The 19,411-nt window shown below is 36.8% G+C and overlaps 1 long non-coding RNA gene across 1 annotated transcript; it reads left to right on the top strand.

Moving 5' to 3' along the window:
- Positions 1–1,465: 1,465 nt before the first annotated feature.
- On the top strand, positions 1,466–2,514 carry LOC134818976 (uncharacterized). The gene is made up of 2 exons (XR_010160714.1): positions 1,466–1,944; positions 2,059–2,514. It is a non-coding gene; the product is annotated as an uncharacterized LOC134818976 (long non-coding RNA).
- The last annotated feature ends 16,897 nt before the right edge of the window (positions 2,515–19,411 follow it).

Below are 19,411 nucleotides of genomic sequence, written 5' to 3'. Positions count from 1 at the left end.
GATACAAAGAAAACTCCATTTACGGACGTGAGGAGAGTTGGGAATCCTCCAACTACATTAAATCAATTCCTTTTGTAACGTCCTGAATATAATTCCATGCAAAATGTCCAATTTTAAACACCCAACAGATAATTCCATGCAAAATTTCCAATTTTTAACTGCATTAAAGGAGCTAGCCAGTAGATGGGAATGTGTGAAGGCCCGTCATCAAGTAGCCCCCAGCCACTCACAGCACGCCCTCAGGTCACGTGACAGCACGTCACAAGGGTCACGTGACAGATCACATGTCATGTAACCACGTGACAAGCTCGTTAATTAAATGTCAAGGTCACGTGACAAGATAATTGACCAATAAGGAGTCAGAACGTCATGATGAATAAATTAATAATCCCGACTAAAGGATCTAAAGTCTGATTAAACGGTTGCCAAGTAGATTCCTGTTATTTGATCACTGGTTACGTGTTTAACTTTAGCATCACATGACATGAATGTTATTTGAACCTTGAGATCATGTGACAGACGTCATTTGATTACCCGTCACATGTTTAACTTTAGCATCATGTGACATGAATGTTATTTGAACCTATGAATGTTATTTGAACCATGAGGTCACGTGACATGAGTCACATCACATTTGACACTTCTCATTGGAAAATCTAACAATAGAAGGAACCCGGGACGTGTTCAATTGGCGATCCCTAGCAGAATACCTGTTCGATTGAATACACATGACCACACTACTTGTTGGCTTGATCATACTTTTAATCCTATGTACAAGTTTGTTGCAGCATGAGGATGATCATCAACTCTTTTTGCTTTTATTTGGTAGCCAATTAGTAATTCAATCAAGCAGGTATTCCGCAGGAGCCACCAATTGAACACGTCACGGATTCCTCCTACAACCATACGTGCAAAAGTTTTATTTATATGGGGAGAAATTGTAAAATATTTCCTTGTATTTTTCAAAAACTCTTTGGGAATGGTCGATAATTAGCTGTGCAAATGAACTGCATAACCAACCAATGTAATTTGGAACTGTCTCATTTTTTTTGAAACTCTTTGAATCTGATTTTGACTAGTGTGAAAGGATACAAGTGAAACGAACACATCAGATAAAAAGAAATATGAATCAACAATACATTATTAACAAGTATATAAAATTAACAAATATCTAAAATTTTTAGTAGATTCCCCTGCTTCCAACCTGATACATTGTAGACATTCCCAAGCTTTAGACTTGGAATTTTCTCATATACCAAGTTCTTGGGAAATATCACACAAATAAATGGCTTGGGATCATTTCCTGTTGATTCCAGAGTCAATGGAAGCAGTTCAATCCGATATCCGGTTGAGTGGAGATACTGTTTGGAGGTAGACAAGCAGCCTGGATACAGCCCTACATTGCAGAGAACACCAGGTTGCGCCAGCAAGCAACTGATGACTTTATGAGGGATTACTACAAGCTGCTCAATAATGCATTTTTCGGTAAAACCATGGAAAATGTGCGGAAACGTGTCAAAATTGTCCTTGTAAACAACAGTAGAGGTCATTTTTGGCAGACCTCCAAACCTACTTTTAAGCGTTTTCAGATTTTTAATGAAAGCCTTGTAGGTGTTGAGCTTGCACAAACAAATTTGACGCTTGATAAACCAATTTATGTTGGTTTTACTGTGCTGGAGTTATCAAAACTCCTAATGTTTAAGTTTCATTACACGGTCATGCAAGCCAACTTTGACAAACTGGAACTATGCTTCACTGACACAGACAGTTTCCTTTACCACATTTACTGCAAGAACCTGTACTTGGAACACCTGGAGAGGCTAAAGAATCACTTTGACTTCTCAAAGTATCCTAGAGATCATCCGCTGTATTCAGATACAAACAGAGCAGTAGTTGGAAAATTCAAAGACGAAACTAATGGAGTAGCAATCGTTGAGTTCATAGGCAAGTTATTGTTTGTAGTTTAGTGGTTAAATTTAAAAAAGTCCATAAACCTTCAATTTCTTTGTTATTCATTTCAATAGAAACATAAGTTATATTAACCAAATTCATTCTTAGGGCTTCGCTCAAAGTGTTACTCTATTCTAACTGGAGCTGGAAAGCAAAAGAGCACGGCTGCTGGTGTGAAACACAATGTCCGTAACCGAAAACTGAACCATGATCTCTATAGACAAGTCTTGTTCAACACAATGAGAAATCCTGATACAGAAGATTCTGACACAGAAGATCACTTTATAGAGCAAAAGACTTTTCGATCACAGAAACATGTGATTTTCACCATAAATCAGAGAAAAGTTGGACTAACAAGATATGATGACAAACGATATATTTTGTCAGATGGGGTATCAACACGTGCACATGGAAATTTTAAAAATGTGCAAGGTGGCTGATGCTTTAAATTTCATTTTTGGTTCAATCTTTCTTTTTTTTTTTTTTTTTAGTTTTAATTGATTTTGTAACTTGTATATATTGTAATGTTAGATATTCAATTTATTTAATAATTTGTTTATGAAACGGTTGTTTATTTGACTCATGGGAAAAGTAAAACAGTTCAAATTTAAATCAAAGTACAAAATAAGTACATGAATCATATAATTATAATTTTTAATCTCTATTATATAATTTCATGATTTTGATATCATTAGATCTTAAATTAGTGGTAAAATCATGAAACACTTTTGAAAATTTAACTCTTTTTTCTAACTGCTTGATAAAATATACACAGTATTCTCCACACGTCAAACTATGAAATCCTTGCAAAACCTGATCCTGGAAAGCTATTTTCTTCCCCAAACAAAAACGTTGCAAACTTGTACGGTAGTCTACAGGGAAGGAACCATTATCATATAACCTTCCAAAAGAATCCAGATAATAACAATTATTCCCTCTAATTACAAGCGCAGTCCAATGTGATCCAGGCAATGTAGAATTATCCACATTGATTACGATTGAATATTCATTATCCCCAAAACTTGGAATTTGGTCACATGGAAAGGTTCCTTTAAACGTTGGCTGATTCTTTAGCAAATCATCAATCTCATCAGTACTCAATGCTGTCGACCTCAAGCTCATAGCACCTTGATGCTTCTATCTGAGTTAATTTCAATGATTCGATCGTAGTAAGCGTAAACTAGCAGAATGAGTCCCTCAGCTGCAGCGTTATCAAACTCAATGTTCAACTTGACCTCTGCACTTTTACTTAGGTTCAGATGATGCTTGTTGGAATTCCGGTCAGCTGTCAAGTCTACAGCAAGCAAAGGATGGATGTGATAATTGTGTGGGGTAATTAGACACTCCCTGTCTGTGTCTTTATATCCAATTGCTTCAAAAAAGGCATCAAATAACATTGTTTTACCCTGCAACGCACTTGGATAGTATGGCTTCCCTCCAACATAGACTTGAGCTTTTCTTATACTATGAAACGTGTATGGATTCTTGTTTCTTACATTTCCATAGGCAGCTCGATCTTGTACAGCAAATGTAAACAAAACAGGTAAATTACCTTGAGGAAACAGATTGTTTATAGTTACTACTTCATTACCAGCAGGTATTGAATGGAAACTAACTTTACCCTCCTCCGCTTGATAAACAGCAGGTGCTTTCAACAGCTTCTGTTCAATCAAGTGAAGACAAATGTCACTAGGCTGTTGATAAGTTACTCTCAGATAACATTTATCAAATTTGATTTTATGGGCCCCATCAGCAGCTTCTAAAAGACAATAACCATCATAATTCTTGGTCAAGGATATGCGGACATCTAGATTGGTTGGAAGCAATTTCCCAGTTTTGAATAAACTACAATTCAAATCTGATATTAGGGTTACAGATCTGCCTCCTGCAACTTTGTGTGCTCTTTCACGCATGCTTTTGTTTACAACATTAGCAGCAGGATGAATTATGCTACTTTCAGAGTTCGCCTTGCTTGTTGCTTCATCCATTAGAAACAGTTCTTTCATATGCAGGTAATGTGATCGTCTCTTTGGTGTGTTCAACACAATATCAAAAAAAGATCCAATGTTATAGCTGTTATCAAAGCTCTGTAAAATATTTTGCCCTCCTATAACAACATCCACAGACCGCCAAATAGCGTTTGCAAGGTTTGATACTACCGAAACATTGGTGTTTGCAGCAGGAGCCTCTCCAGCTGCTGTCAATACACGGATTTCTGTTATGATTTCAATCTTTTGTAACATAAGTTTTGAATTGGCTTTGATCAAAAATGACACAGTATCCGAATAGTCGATTCCTGTCTGGGGATATACTTCCTCAACATGAGTCTCAACTATGGAAGTTTGAGTATGAAGCGGGTTCCATAACATCAAGTTAGATGTTATTGCTTCTGAGCTGTTCACATACTTTGTCATGATCCTAGTGCGTCAGTCTTTCTTCGTTTTCCGTAAGAACTAAATTTATGTTGTGCTTTACTTGATAGCTGTTGTACTTTATCCTCTGCTACACGAGTAAATGCGTCAGCGCCTGATTTAGCAACTTTTTTAAGTTCAGGTTTAGCCAACTCCCATCCCTTATATAGTAGTTTTTTACCGATGGGCATTGCAAATTTCAGAGCACTGCGAAAAAATCCTCCGATGCCTCCACCAACTTGATTATTGGAATAGATGTATGATCCATGACCATACCCCCCTCCAGCTTGGTTATTAAAATATTGATGGTATATTTTGTAGGTATCTCTGTCAGGAACATAAATTTGTCTCATTTTGCTATAGCTCTGGCAATCTGTTTAATCTTTTTCGGCTGCTTCTTTTTACCTCGCTTTTCAACCCTGACTTTTGATATTTTACTACCTCTCTTCACAGATTTAGAAATCAATTCAGAAGGCACTTGAATCGGTATTTTGGAACTTTTGTCGGCAGCAACAAGTAAAAATCGCATTGTTAAATGTATCTGAATTCATTTCCTTATATAGAGGGAACATGCTTTTTCCTAAGTCCAAGAGTTAAAATCACAGGAAGACCTGTAACAAACTGCACCAAATCCCCAAAAACATTACGAATATCAAAAGCAATGTTAATGAAACTTGAAGAAGATACATCATGAAAAACAGGATTTTGAACTTCTAGCATATAATAGCCACCGTTTCTACTAGACTTGATTGGTACAGTATCAAGTAAACGGGACACATTATAATTAATCAAAGAATTTGATACTATAGAACTATAGATAAAGCATATTTGATCCTGTGCAGTTAAATCATAATTTTGTATCACCAGCGATCTAGCTGAAAAGTTCTTTATTCTAAACTCCAAAAGATCTAGTATATTTCCAGGTTTATCGTCACTTGCTGTGAAGTTGAGTTTTTTATCAATCAGCTGCATGGTTAATTTGGAATGATCGGCACTTCCACTCGCTCCTTGATATCTTAGGTTAACCTTTAAGTCGATAGCTTCATCTTCATCATGATTTTCTTCAAAAGTGAGAACTTGATATATTGATTGAGCAAGATCATGGGTAGTTGGATAAAAGTTCTGGGGAATCTCAAATACAAGCTTTGAGTTAACATCATCCTTTTTAACAATATAGAGCTTATTGTTATCATTTGAAACGTTAAAGATGGGAGGACATGCAATTTTCAACAATCCAATTTCATAGCCCTCGGACAACTGTATTGAATTGGAAAAGTTTGATATAAAACTTGCTGGATTTTGCCCAAGACTCGTTACAGTTATCACATCCATCATGTCATGTAACTGTTAATAACCAGGTATACTTATATAGAGGTACATTAGACAATCATTGGAATCAGAGGTAGCAACATGCTTAGGACAGTTTTGAAAAAAGATCCGCCTTGTTGACTGACAGATTTCTTGATGTGATATGCGGATCTACTTCCTGCTATTGTCCGAATAAGTTTTTTGTGTCTTCTCAGCTGTTTAACATGATGATCCTTCAGGGGTATGGTACCATCCAATGTAGACTTGGCAACAGATCTAATAGTATGAAGAAATTTCTTGGGTGAATTGTTGATAATTACAAGAGCTTTCTTTGGTCCAATGTGAGCTAGTGTTTGAAGTGCTTTATAATTGTCTTTTAGATGTTTTTTTCTGTCAGAAACACGCTTGGACATTGTTTAAAAAAATCCGAAAGCACAAGCAATTCCTCTGGAACTTTTGGATGAAATGACAACAAAACGAATCCAAACTGATTGTTTTTATTGTATTCATAGGCCTCGAGAATCCTTAAATAGTCCGATCCAAGTATTTGACGGGCTAATCTCGTAAGTTGAGCCAAGTTCCTCTTGTTTCTCATGATCAACATATATTGACAATTGGCAGACATCATTCTATAATTATCATCATTGAGAAATATTGAATGTGAGATGTAGATTGTAGTCGTCTGAAGGTGATGACTACCTCTGATGAAATGGTTGGCTAGATCCTTATTTTGGGATAAACAAAGATCATCAATAATGAGAAGCTTTGGACCGTTAAATTTGTCAAGAATCTCCAGCTGCAGACCACAGACAAATTCAATTTTTGGGTTATTTTTATCCTTATTCCAGGTGTCCATAAAACTCTGCTTTGCTCCGTAAAGATATATCAAGTGACGGGGGAAAGGTTCAATCAACCTTTGTCTGATTATTTCTAACACAGTTGTTGTCTTTCCAGATGAGGTAGCTCCAACAACCATAATATTGGAATTTGCATAGAACTTCAACATTATTGTAATAGGAAACTAGTCACAAATTCATTCAGATGCAATTGTCTATACTTTTATAGATTTTTTTTCTCATTATTGTACAAAATCAAGACATCTGCTGAAGTTCTTCTCGATAAAATGATCCTAAAACATCCTCATCGTTAAGATCAGTTAGCAAATATGTTATCGGAAAATTTTGTCTCTCAACTGTTCTAATTTTAAACATTTCCAATGTCCACTTCTGCACAGCTTCTTTTGATAAGAAACCCTTCGTTTTGGCTATCCGCACCAAATTTCCAACTTTGAGCAGTCTCTTGCGATATTTTTCCTCTCTAATGGTTTTCAGATATTCGCTATTCTGATATATGCGCTTCAATAGTTGTTGTACATGTTCAGGTCGTACTTCATTAGGTTTCATACCAATGGTTCTATGCTTGGAGTTATTATAGCTTTCCACCAACTGTGGTAGAACATCAATCCATTTTTTTGTATTGCGTGCTGTAAATACTTTGAAAAGCCTTCCTCTTATTGTCCTCTGTACCCTCTCAACTATGCTTGCCTTCTTATCTGAGTATGTGCTATACAATGATACACCCAACGCACTTAGAATTTGCTTGAAGGAGCTGTTGTAGAATTCAGTTCCATTGTCAACCTGTAATATTTAACGTTATACAATCATAATTTCATATCATGTGTTTTATAATGTATGATTTATTCAAAAATATATACAACATAATAAACCTGTAATTTTTTAGGACGCTCTGATGTGAGTAACGGTGTTAATGCTTTAGTGAGTTCTAGACCCGTTTTTCGCTTTAGAGGGTAAGCCCATAGCTTCTTGGACAATGTATCAATAACAAAACAGCAGTAACGATAGCCTTTGTTTAGTCTCCAGAACTTCTCGAGAAAAAGTAAATCAGCTTGCCATAGATAATTGATATCTTTGGTATAGACTTTCCGATAAAACTTGGGTCTTCTGACAGGTTTATGAAGATAGTAACTCTTTTCAGTCATCAGAAATTTTTTGATTTGCTTCAATGTGATATTAGGGAACAGCTTTTTGACCTCATCATAAAACTTTTTCTGACCTGCAAATGATCCTTCGAATGAGGGATCATTGTACAATTCTACAAGATCCATGATACAGTGTCCAAATTCATGGCATATAAATAGCAACAATCAAGAAATTAGATTACTTACTCATTGTGGTTGTATTCCAATTTTCATGACAATATAGCCACCTTCTGGTAGTTCCACTAATTCACCATTCAAATCTCGTATCTCAATATTCAAATTGAATATACCATCTGTGCTCATATCATGATAAGTTGGATTTTGAATCTCAGTCACGTTGTAATCTTGTTCAAATTTAAGCTGAATCACATCCAAGCATTGGAAAGATGAGCTGGAAAGATGAGGAAATTTGTCGTTTACATACACGTTTTCTCTCACTTTATCACAATGCACAAAAACTGTAATAGAATCTCCAATGACAAGTGAGTGTTTGGCAAGACGTTTAGCTCTCTTTTCTTCATTTTTCAATTTTCCTAATCGTGGATACTGAATGCTTAATAAGGCTATTCGGTGCTTTTCAACAAACAGTTGTTTTTGGAAATTAATTTTCAAGGAAGCTGTTTCTGATATCAGAATTATTTGTACTTTCATCACTCAAACTTTCCTTCAATATTTTAGTTTAAATAGACAAATAAAACAATATTTCAAGAAAAACATATTAAACATAATTAACATTAAACTAATCCTGAATTTGAAAAATATGCACCGCTGTTCTGATTGTTCTTGCTTTGCTAAGACTACAGTATCTACTATTGTGAGGAGAAAAGCATGGGGAGTCTTGAAGTATCAGCGGATATTTGAAATTCCACTCCTGGCAAATGTCTACAATATCTGATGCAGGTAGATATGATGAGAGGACAGACTTGGCATGGTTCCCAGCACAGTAGATTCTTGAATTTGCCACTTGTCCAAGAATGTAGCCAATTATTTCATAGGGTAGAAATCGATCATCTTGGAGAATTAAACCAGATTTGTTCTGATGCCATCTGATGGTGTTCCAATCCCTGTTTCCAATTATAAGGTCAGTTGGACTATTGAATTGAAAATGTTGATAGCTGTTTGACTCGAACAAGATTGTTAATTCTTTGACAATAAATCGCTGGGATAATTGAAACCCTTCAAGAGCAATGACACAAGACATTATGTAACGGACGATAAAATGTTTGGGCAGAAATGATGTAATTACCAATAAAAAGTTCTTTTATAGTATCAGTTATCTTAGGTAATGATGTCACTCACTACTACGGTTTTATGCTCGACTATACTGTCTGGAGGATGGTGTAAATTCATCCTAAAGCTTGTTTCGGATTCTTGATAAATCATTACCTTCATAAACTGAAGACTGTAAGAGAATCCTCATTTTATCATACAATCTGTCAGGTTTCATAACGAGACCAACCCCAAATGTAACTACAGATGCTAAGAGTAAATAATAATCCTGCTTGCCACATTTACGATTTCCCTTTATTTCTTCCTCAGTTACATTTTTTTCAACAATTGGCAGAGCTGTAACTGTTGAATATGATGGTCTAGTCATCACCATGTTTGACTCAGTTACTATGGTATAATCAATAGCTTTCTTCAGATCAGTGACAGGAGGCAGAGTATTCTTGCATGGTTCGTTTATTGATATGTTGTAGTGTGTCATTATAGAACCATCCATGACACCAAATAAAATTTCGTAGGAATCAACATAAATGTAGCTTGCATTATGTTTAACTGCACAATAATCAAATTGCAGGAGATTCAAAGTTGAAAATACTGTTACGACGAAATCAATCATTTTGCTATGATATATCTAATGAGCTCTATAGAAGCCCCCCCTTAAATAGTATTTACAGTGTCAACTGTCTTTTTTACACGCTTCCGTTGTGTGATGTTTTCTTTACTCATTGTAGAAGCTGCACGTTTCCAATTCATTGGCTTGACGTGCATTTGTGGCAGACAATTGATTGCCTCATCCACTTTAGGGTTAAGATAATGACTGTAATAGACAAATGTTGGGGTGCTCTGTTGTAGAAAATCTTTCCCAATCGATTTAAGAACTTTTTTTCCAATATCATCATACATTTGAGGATCAGGGAACTTTATGGTGTAATCTTGCACTAGTTCAACCATTTTCCCGAGCATTTTCTCTTTCACAACAGGGTGGAATTGGTGAAGCTTCTCGAGTAGTCCATTGTGGTGATGCGAATGTAGAAGAGCTGAATTTTTCTTGTTGTGACACCCCGGGCAGCATTGTTTAGATTGATTCAGAGTTTCTTCAACAAACACAGCCACAAGATAACCCAACCAGTTGTCGTGATTAGCTACCAACATGCAGAGGACTAACGTAAGCAAAAGTGTCAAACAAGAAATGAGTGATTCTTGTCATGTCTCTTGTTTTTATATCTGGCATATTCCCTCAGTGAGTCTACAAATAGATTTTTACTCGTGTGTACTCTGTGCAGACTTTTATTCTTTTGAAAGTAAGTCTCCATGCATTTTACAAAAATGTTGTTCATATTAGAGTGATTCAAATTTACATGGTTGTATTGTTTTTATAGTCTCTGTGATATATTTTCCTAATATTTATATTTTTTGCAACAAACATCCTAATCTGCAAGCAGTGACAAAAAACCGTTCATGTCAACTGCTAATGTCCTGAACTACGTCATCTCCTCAAATATCATTGAATCCATAGTAAAAAAAAAAATGACGTAAAGTTTTAATTTATTTGATCCTCTTATCTTTATTAATTTTTACTGCTCATTGATTATCATGCGACGATGAGGTAATCCAGTTTTCATAATTAGCAATCCAGTTTCTGCAGCTATATAACAGGTTTTTCATTGTCACAGAATCAGTTCTTCCTAACCAATTTTTGCTACGCTACACATTTTGTCTGCTGTTCATCATCTTTGTTTGAAACTTGAACTAGTTATGGGATTGTCTCAGCTTGGATTCATCGAGGAACTTCAGAAACAGGAACGAGGATACCACAAGCTCTTGTTAAGCTGTCCTATAGCTTTCGACCGCAAGATTCTGCGATTCAACATTTGGGATGAACGTCTCATACTCACGGAGGATGGCGAGAAGCGATTTGATCAAGGAGATGCGGTTTGTGTGAATTATCATCTCAAAGATGGTAAATTCCCAACACTGGACTTAATTTACCTCTGTGGAGTCGAACTATGCCCTAACTGTGGTTCTGGCAATGAAGTCATTGACACTCAACGGATGGAGTGTAATGAATGCTCAAGTCAACCATCAGAGAATAAACCAGAGCGGGTCAGTGATCAACCCATGCGTTTGATGGGCTCTACCTCCAAACAGTATCTCCACTCAACCGGATATCGGATTGAACTGCTTCCATTGACTCTGGAATCAACAGGAAATGATCCCAAGCCATTTATTTGTGTGATATTTCCCAAGAACTTGGTATATGAGAAAATTCCAAGTCTAAAGCTTGGGAATGTCTACAATGTATCAGGTTGGAAGCAGGGGAATCTACTAAAAATTTTAGATATTTGTTAATTTTATATACTTGTTAATAATGTATTGTTGATTCATATTTCTTTTTATCTGATGTGTTCGTTTCACTTGTATCCTTTCACACTAGTCAAAATCAGATTCAAAGAGTTTCAAAATAAATGAGACAGTTCCAAATTACATTGGTTGGTTATGCAGTTCATTTGCACAGCTAATTATCGACCATTCCCAAAGAGTTTTTGAAAAATACAAGGAAATATTTTACAATTTCTCCCCATATAAATAAAACTTTTGCACGTATGGTTGTAGGAGGAATCCGTGACGTGTTCAATTGGTGGCTCCTGCGGAATACCTGCTTGATTGAATTACTAATTGGCTACCAAATAAAAGCAAAAAGAGTTGATGATCATCCTCATGCTGCAACAAACTTGTACATAGGATTAAAAGTATGATCAAGCCAACAAGTAGTGTGGTCATGTGTATTCAATCGAACAGGTATTCTGCTAGGGATCGCCAATTGAACACGTCCCGGGTTCCTTCTATTGTTAGATTTTCCAATGAGAAGTGTCAAATGTGATGTGACTCATGTCACGTGACCTCATGGTTCAAATAACATTCATAGGTTCAAATAACATTCATGTCACATGATGCTAAAGTTAAACATGTGACGGGTAATCAAATGACGTCTGTCACATGATCTCAAGGTTCAAATAACATTCATGTCATGTGATGCTAAAGTTAAACACGTAACCAGTGATCAAATAACAGGAATCTACTTGGCAACCGTTTAATCAGACTTTAGATCCTTTAGTCGGGATTATTAATTTATTCATCATGACGTTCTGACTCCTTATTGGTCAATTATCTTGTCACGTGACCTTGACATTTAATTAACGAGCTTGTCACGTGGTTACATGACATGTGATCTGTCACGTGACCCTTGTGACGTGCTGTCACGTGACCTGAGGGCGTGCTGTGAGTGGCTGGGGGCTACTTGATGACGGGCCTTCACACATTCCCATCTACTCTAGCCTGATCTAGAGTCTAAAGTTTCTCAGTTTCATAATATTATTATTAATACCCTGCCAATGCAACAACCAAAATATGCGACTTCTACATTTTTTTAATGAATACTTTTAAAATTTTACAGAGTACAGAGATCTTAAAAATACAAATCACAATTTGATAATGATATGGCTTAAAATATTAATATGTAGTTTAAAATAACTAACGTAACTATGCAAATTCAAGCGAAAGCATATTACATAGGCATGTTAACTTCTTTATTGGATCTACTTCTTTGTTAGTTGACGCCGAATATCACGTGTTATTTATATTTATCAGACATGCTGCTCGACCCATCATCGTAGCTAAGCCAGTGGAGAGGGTGCATGCTAAGTAGTAAGCCGTACAAGTTATTATATTTATTACGTCTTTCGATTCTTTGTCTAAAAGAGCAGACGAGCCAAAAGAATTTGTAGATTCTTCATTAGTTTATATATAGTAAAAGAGATAAAGAAGTTATCAACGTTTTGAAATGGAATGTTAAGACCATGCACTTAACTATAAATGACACAAAGTTTTTGTGCAGGTGACCTGGTTGAACCGACCACTATGAGTATGAGGCTGACACAGTGACAATCACTGTCGTCCGGCCAATGTTGCGAGGCTAATTCAAGCATACGCCATACTTATACAATATTTCTCATTATGTGTGGAAACTTATAAATTTCGGAAATATTTTTACTGGATTGTTTACATTTTGGAAAGGCAAAACGTTTAGTAAGTACCAAATTTAAGATAAATTTGAAAATTTACAAATTTTAAAAAATTTGTGTTTGGGCTGAAAATTGTTGAAGGTCGAAATACGGGCAAACAAATTATCTTTTAGTTGTTCGAAATGATATTTAGATTTTAGATGAATATTTGATTCAAATTATTTCGTCCTTTAGTTTTACTAGGTCAACATTTTGTAAAAAATTAGGTCTGAATTTGTATGCCATTGGCCCCCTATCTAATTTGTTTGAAAGGTGTTTGGCCGGATATCATTACAATGATTTCAGCTCATTATGATCAGCGTAGCATGAAACGTAAAGAAAAGTGTTTTTCAAGGAAAAAGTCAAAAGTGGGGGGGGGGGGGGGGGGCAGGCCATGATTACGTAATGTTGCTGTCGGGAGGGGGGTTGGGTCTTGATTACGGTTGATTACGGAGGGGGAGGGGGTAAAAATTGCTAAAATAATTGATTACGTAATATGTGAACGACCCCCAACAAATGCAACCACATTTTACAATGCATATTGCAATGTTTTGACAAATAACTTAAAACTGTTTGTATGAGGTATTCAACTTACAGCCTCATTAACTTTAATAAGTTGATAAAATCATAATACATACTTTAAAAACTATGTGAGAAGAACACAGCAAAAAGAACTTGGCTCGTCTCCGGCCTATGATTCAGTGTCAAAAGAAGTTGGCTCGCGTCGTCCCCGGCCTATGATTCAGTGTCTGTGTCGTTCTCGCAATCTGATTCCTCCGTATGAGTTTCCATGAAGTGATCTATAAGTCCTGTTGTGATCTCGGTACCCTTAAAGTGCTCTGAAAAAATAATGTTGTGTTACCTTAATCTGGTACGTTAAAAGGGGGTTTACTCCAGCGTTGTTGGCAGTATTAACCTTGGAGGGTTGGTATTCAATAATAATGATTTGGTACTCAATAATAATTATTAAAATGATAGACATGATAAAGTTGACTATATAAGATTTGAAGATTCTACAGTCCCTAATAGTAATATTACACTAGCAGTAGCTAAACCACAAAATTACATAGTACATATTCCAAATTTTTATATACTCGCTTGTTCGAAACTTACCAAGCATTGTGAGCTCGAAGGCTTCGCACATTTTATTTCGGTGGAAGTGCCGGAAATGTTGTATAACACCCTCCGTCATGTTCGTGCCCACAAACCTTTCTGAAATGTTAAATCCAATGAACACCAATATTAATAAATAAAATATCAAAATTTAAAGTTTACTTTGCAAAAACTTAACTACCTTACAAGACATATTTATGTGGATCATAATTCTGGGGATCGGAATTATGGGGGAAGGAAAATATGGGGATTTTTTTCAGAAATCCCCAAATTTCGTACCCCAAATTAAATTGTCGCATTTTCACGCTAAATTATTTCAGAGAAATCAAAATTTTCGGAGCAGGATCCATTTGTTTAACGACAATGTTTAGCTGTTCAAGTTATTCCATAAGGGTGAAAATTGCATGTCTTCCTTATTCCATTTTGTACTTAATGTTTTTCTAGTGTGAATCTAGCTCATTTGCAATTTTTAATACGTTTGTTTAAATTCGCTAATGGATTAAAACTGATAAGAAGACCGACTGTGCGACGCGAATTATTCCTTGCTGACTGACCATGGATACCACTACAAACACTCCAACTTCTTCTCAACGGACTCTCGGGCTGCCAGGTAGCGGCACGCCCACCGCTACCGCAGACTCTAAGGGCTACCTGGCAGACCCCCTTTACACAGGTACGGTAGATAGGGGCACTCAAACTACCATGAAGTCATTTAGTCCACAACTCTGCCTTGACCTTGTTGATCAGCTCTCGGAAGATCAAATGACACTTGAACTCGAAAGAACTTGTAATGAGAAGTTCATCAAAGCTCGAGGCAAAATACGTAAAAGTAACTCGCTTACTGAACATTTTAAACAAGTAGTCATAGAAGACAGTACCGACTTAACACACGATCTCAACAAATTAACCTCTAATTTTGCGAGGCACGTGTCGGAAGCAAACAAACAACTGGAGCAGCTGAAGGAGAACGTAGTCCGTGCCCAGACGCTCGTTAAAGACCTACAACAGCCAGCAGCTCCTGCAGCCCGTGACGTCCCCCTCCTGCCGACTCCTGCCATCCTACCTACACCATCCTCAACAACTCGCAGTACTAGTAACCTGGAGCCTGAAGGTATCATGCCTTATACACTTTATGCAGAAAATTTATTTAAACAGTTTCAAGCTGCGCATTTGGACAACAACACAACATATGACCGCAATTTTGGAAATAGGAAAGTTGCCCACTATGGGAACATGCCTTATGAGTATGCTGGAGGCCGCCATGTGGCACGTGAAATCAGCACCAACACTTATCTGGCGAATATTGTTGATCATTTGAACTCCCTATTCCCTGACCAGGCCAAACCGTTCAACAGTTTCCTCGTGACCAAATATGATAAACATATCTCACACATCCCGCCACACAAGGATAACGAGCCATCAATAGACCCAGAAAGCACCATTCTAACCATCACGCTGGGTGCCCCTCGCCCCGTAGTGTTCAGAATAAAACCACCTGGTAGCTATAAGCGGTTCTCCCTGACCCCAGAACATGGGTCAATGTACACGATGACTCGGGCTAGCCAGGATGTGTTTGACCACAGTGTACCCCGGGTCAAGGAACAAGATTTCTCTGGCACTAGAATTAGCATTACCTGCAGGGTCCTCCGCCATGCATCAGCACCATACCAGAGGGGTAATTCTAGTCATGCTCGGCCTAAAAGGGTGTTGATTCTTTCAGATTCGAAGAATAAGTCGTTTGATTGTTCCACATTGCATGAGCCAGTTGTTGCCTTCAGAGAGGATCTCTTTCATCTGCGGGATCTACACCAGCACTGCAGATCCATTGAGCAGGCTGATGTTGTTCTCCTCTCTGCGGGCATCAACGACCTCAGAAAACACCGCGTTCACCCCTCGACTCTACACAACTTTGTTGAACGCTCAGTGAATCAATATAAAAACACTAAGTTCATTTTTGATTCAATTTCACCTCTCAACATGAGCGCCGACAGATTCAACAACATGAACAAATCTATCGACCAGCTGAACATGACATTGTTCGAACTTTCAGTTCATACTTCTAACTTCAAACTGTTTGATAACTTGAAATTTGGCACCTCACACCTGGCACGAGATGGCCTTCACTTTAATTTGTCTGGTCAATCCGTGCTATCTGAGTGTTGGGTTCACTGCATTCTACTTTCTCTAGGACTAAAGAGAGGATATCTGCCCCTGCGGCGCCAGTATAGAAATTTATTATGTCAGTTTTCTTTTCGTGTTAAGTGATTAATCTTTATGATAGAATTGCTGCACTACTTAACAATTTCACTCAAGAACAGAACAAGACCGACTAAACAAGCATGTAGCTGACAGAACAAACTGCGGAAATGGTCACCTTATAAATCCACCATAATAACCTGTAAACTAAATTCGAACAAATTTCAGCCTAAGTTATACCTAAATAATATCACGTATAATTTTAATTCATCATGAGCCTCAATATTAGTCCAGCATCTATGTCCATCACTCTTCGAATGAGCTGATTGGCTGATCACATCTTATCTAATCTAAGACGAGTTATCTCCGTTTCTCAGAATATTGCTTATTTTCTCAATTTAAATAGATGAAAATGAATTCTACAGTTACGTGATTATATCACATAACTGATTATGATAGTATAACTAATCACGGACGGGCGTTGATCACGCAAACAAACTGGACACGGACAATAATACAAGTACAAATTACACACCGTAAAGGGAATTATTGCTCCACAGTCGGTCGTTTTATTGTTAGATTTCACATGATTGAGTTAGAAACATATAGAAAACGTATTGGCTACTTTAATAATAGCCACTCAAACAAGAAGAGAACAAAGAATTCAGTAATACACTCCACACCCGTTCAAAACTCATTCAAACCACATCACATATGTCTTGCTTTTATATACTATTATTTCGTCCTTGTTATGTTACTCTGTTTTACCACCTGTATTTTGGAAAACCCACCTACAAACCCTGCTAAACTGATACAGCTTATTAAATCTCCACTCCTACTAAATATTAACAGTCTTGGTAATTTACTTTGCAATTTCTACCTTGTTATCTTTGGTATTGCAATTAGACGTACAATGAGTAGCTTATCTATTAGAGGTAAAACACTACATACGTTGTTTTTTAAATACAATTCCAAACGAGGCTTAATCCCATATCTACAAAATATAACTGCATCACTTTACCTTTGGATACTACTCATAAACTTTCTCCTTATCTTTATTTGTAACCCTAGCATGAAAAATCCAGGACCCCCGGGAAACTGCTCAGTTTTTTATTGTAACGTTCAGGGCTTGATCCCTTTTGGTGAACTTGGAGATGCAAATCCCACTCTCCACTCTACAAAAATTCACGAACTAAACCATTTTATTTATATCAATAAACCAGATATTGTTGTTTATAATGAAACATGGTTAAAGGACAATATCCATGATAGTGAAATCATCTCGACAGCTGATTACAAAGTATTTAGACTTGACCGTTCTAGCTTTACTCATCCCCCGGACCCCCAGAATAGTCGGAAATTCAGAGTAAATGGGGGTGGTGTCCTTATTGCCATAAAACATTGTCTTGACATAGAATCTAAAATCATTCCTGTCAAATGTAGAGCCGAGATTTTGAGTATTGAGCTTTCTGACAAGTTAGGAAGAAAATCCATATTAAGCTCGTTCTACAGAGTTGGCACACTTGGCAATGATAACCATGATAGAGTCAAGCAATACCTACATAACATCCGTAGGCGTAGAAGAGTACAGAGCATTACCTTGGTTGGTGATTTGAATATGCCCCAGGTCAGATGGGATGAGGGCTCCTCCTCTGTTCCTATTGAACAAGCATTCATTGATACGTTTAATGATTTATCTTTACAGCAGCTGGTAACAGACCCTACACATTACAGGGGAAATGTTCTAGATGTAGTTTTGACGGATAAGCCAGAAATTATATCAGAATTAATTGTTGACAGTAAACATGGTATTTGTGGGTCGGATCACTATGCGATAAGATTTGACATAAGACTTAACGCTAGAAAGAAAAAGTCTACCAAACGAAAAATCTATAGCTTCAAAAGGGCCAATTGGACCAATTTAAATAATGCACTGAATTCTGAAAACTGGGAACATCTACTTAGTGGTAAACCAGTCGAAGAGGCCTGGTCAGTTTTCAATACTATTTTCACTTCTCATTGTAATTCACATATTCCTAAGATATCTGTCTCCGATGAATTTCAACCCCCATGGTTTGACTCAGATGTCTTTGATTTATGTAGAAAAAAGGAGCGACTACATGACGAATGGAAACAGTCTTCTAATCCAAAAAAATATTTAAAATTTTCCAAAGCTAGGAGGGATTTTAAAAATCTCGTTGATGCAAAATTGGACGCAAACTTTGAAGATGATGATAACAGAAATCTCATTAACAAAAAGTTCTGGTCTTTTGTGAAATCTAAATCAAACTCTAATCGCATTCCTGAAACAGTCAGCTACAATGGTTGCCTACGGTCCGATCCGCAAGGACAGTGTGAGTTATTCAATAAATATTTTAACGAACAGTTTACAGAGGGTAGTGATTATGATATAGATATCGACTTTTCCAGTGACCGTGATTTTCAGGTCAATTTCGACACTTGTAAAATCAAAGGTTTACTTGAAAATATTGATCCAAGTAAAGCGCAAGGGGCCGACAATATCCATGGAAGAATTTTAAAGTACTGTTTAGTGAGCCTGTCTAAGCCTCTTGCTATCCTTTTTGAAGCTTCTTATAAAACTGGATGTATTCCAGCAGATTGGAAAATGGCAAACGTTGTTCCAGTTCATAAAAAAGGCTCTAAAATTGAAGTTAACAACTATAGGCCAATTTCTCTGACAAGCATTATTATGAAAGTTTACGAAAAAGTAATCCGGGATGAATTGCTCAATCGATGTGAACATCTTATTGATCAACGTCAACATGGTTTTATGAGTAGGAAATCATGTACAACTCAGCTAGTAAATTTCTGTGACAGCTTAGCCCTATCTCTCAATGACAATGTTCGCACTGACATAATATACTTTGATTTCCAAAAAGCTTTTGATTCTGTCAACCACGACATAATTCTGTTGAAGCTCAAAGAACAATATAACATTGATGCATCTCTACTGAGATTCTTCAAGTGCTACCTTGAAAACAGATACCAAAGGGTTGTCATTGGAAATAAAATGTCTGCTCCCTGTCAGGTTAGATCAGGTGTCCCCCAGGGCTCAATTTTAGGGCCTACTTTATTTATACTTTTTCTTAATGACATTACAGAGGATTTGTCAACGGAAACAAATA

This window comes from Bolinopsis microptera, chromosome 7 (genome assembly GCF_026151205.1).
Source record: "Bolinopsis microptera isolate Bmic1 chromosome 7, MBARI_Bmic_1.0, whole genome shotgun sequence".
NCBI lineage: Eukaryota > Metazoa > Ctenophora > Tentaculata > Lobata > Bolinopsidae > Bolinopsis > Bolinopsis microptera.
Note: the sequence above shows the minus strand (reverse complement) of the source record. Positions and strands in the feature narration are given on the sequence as shown.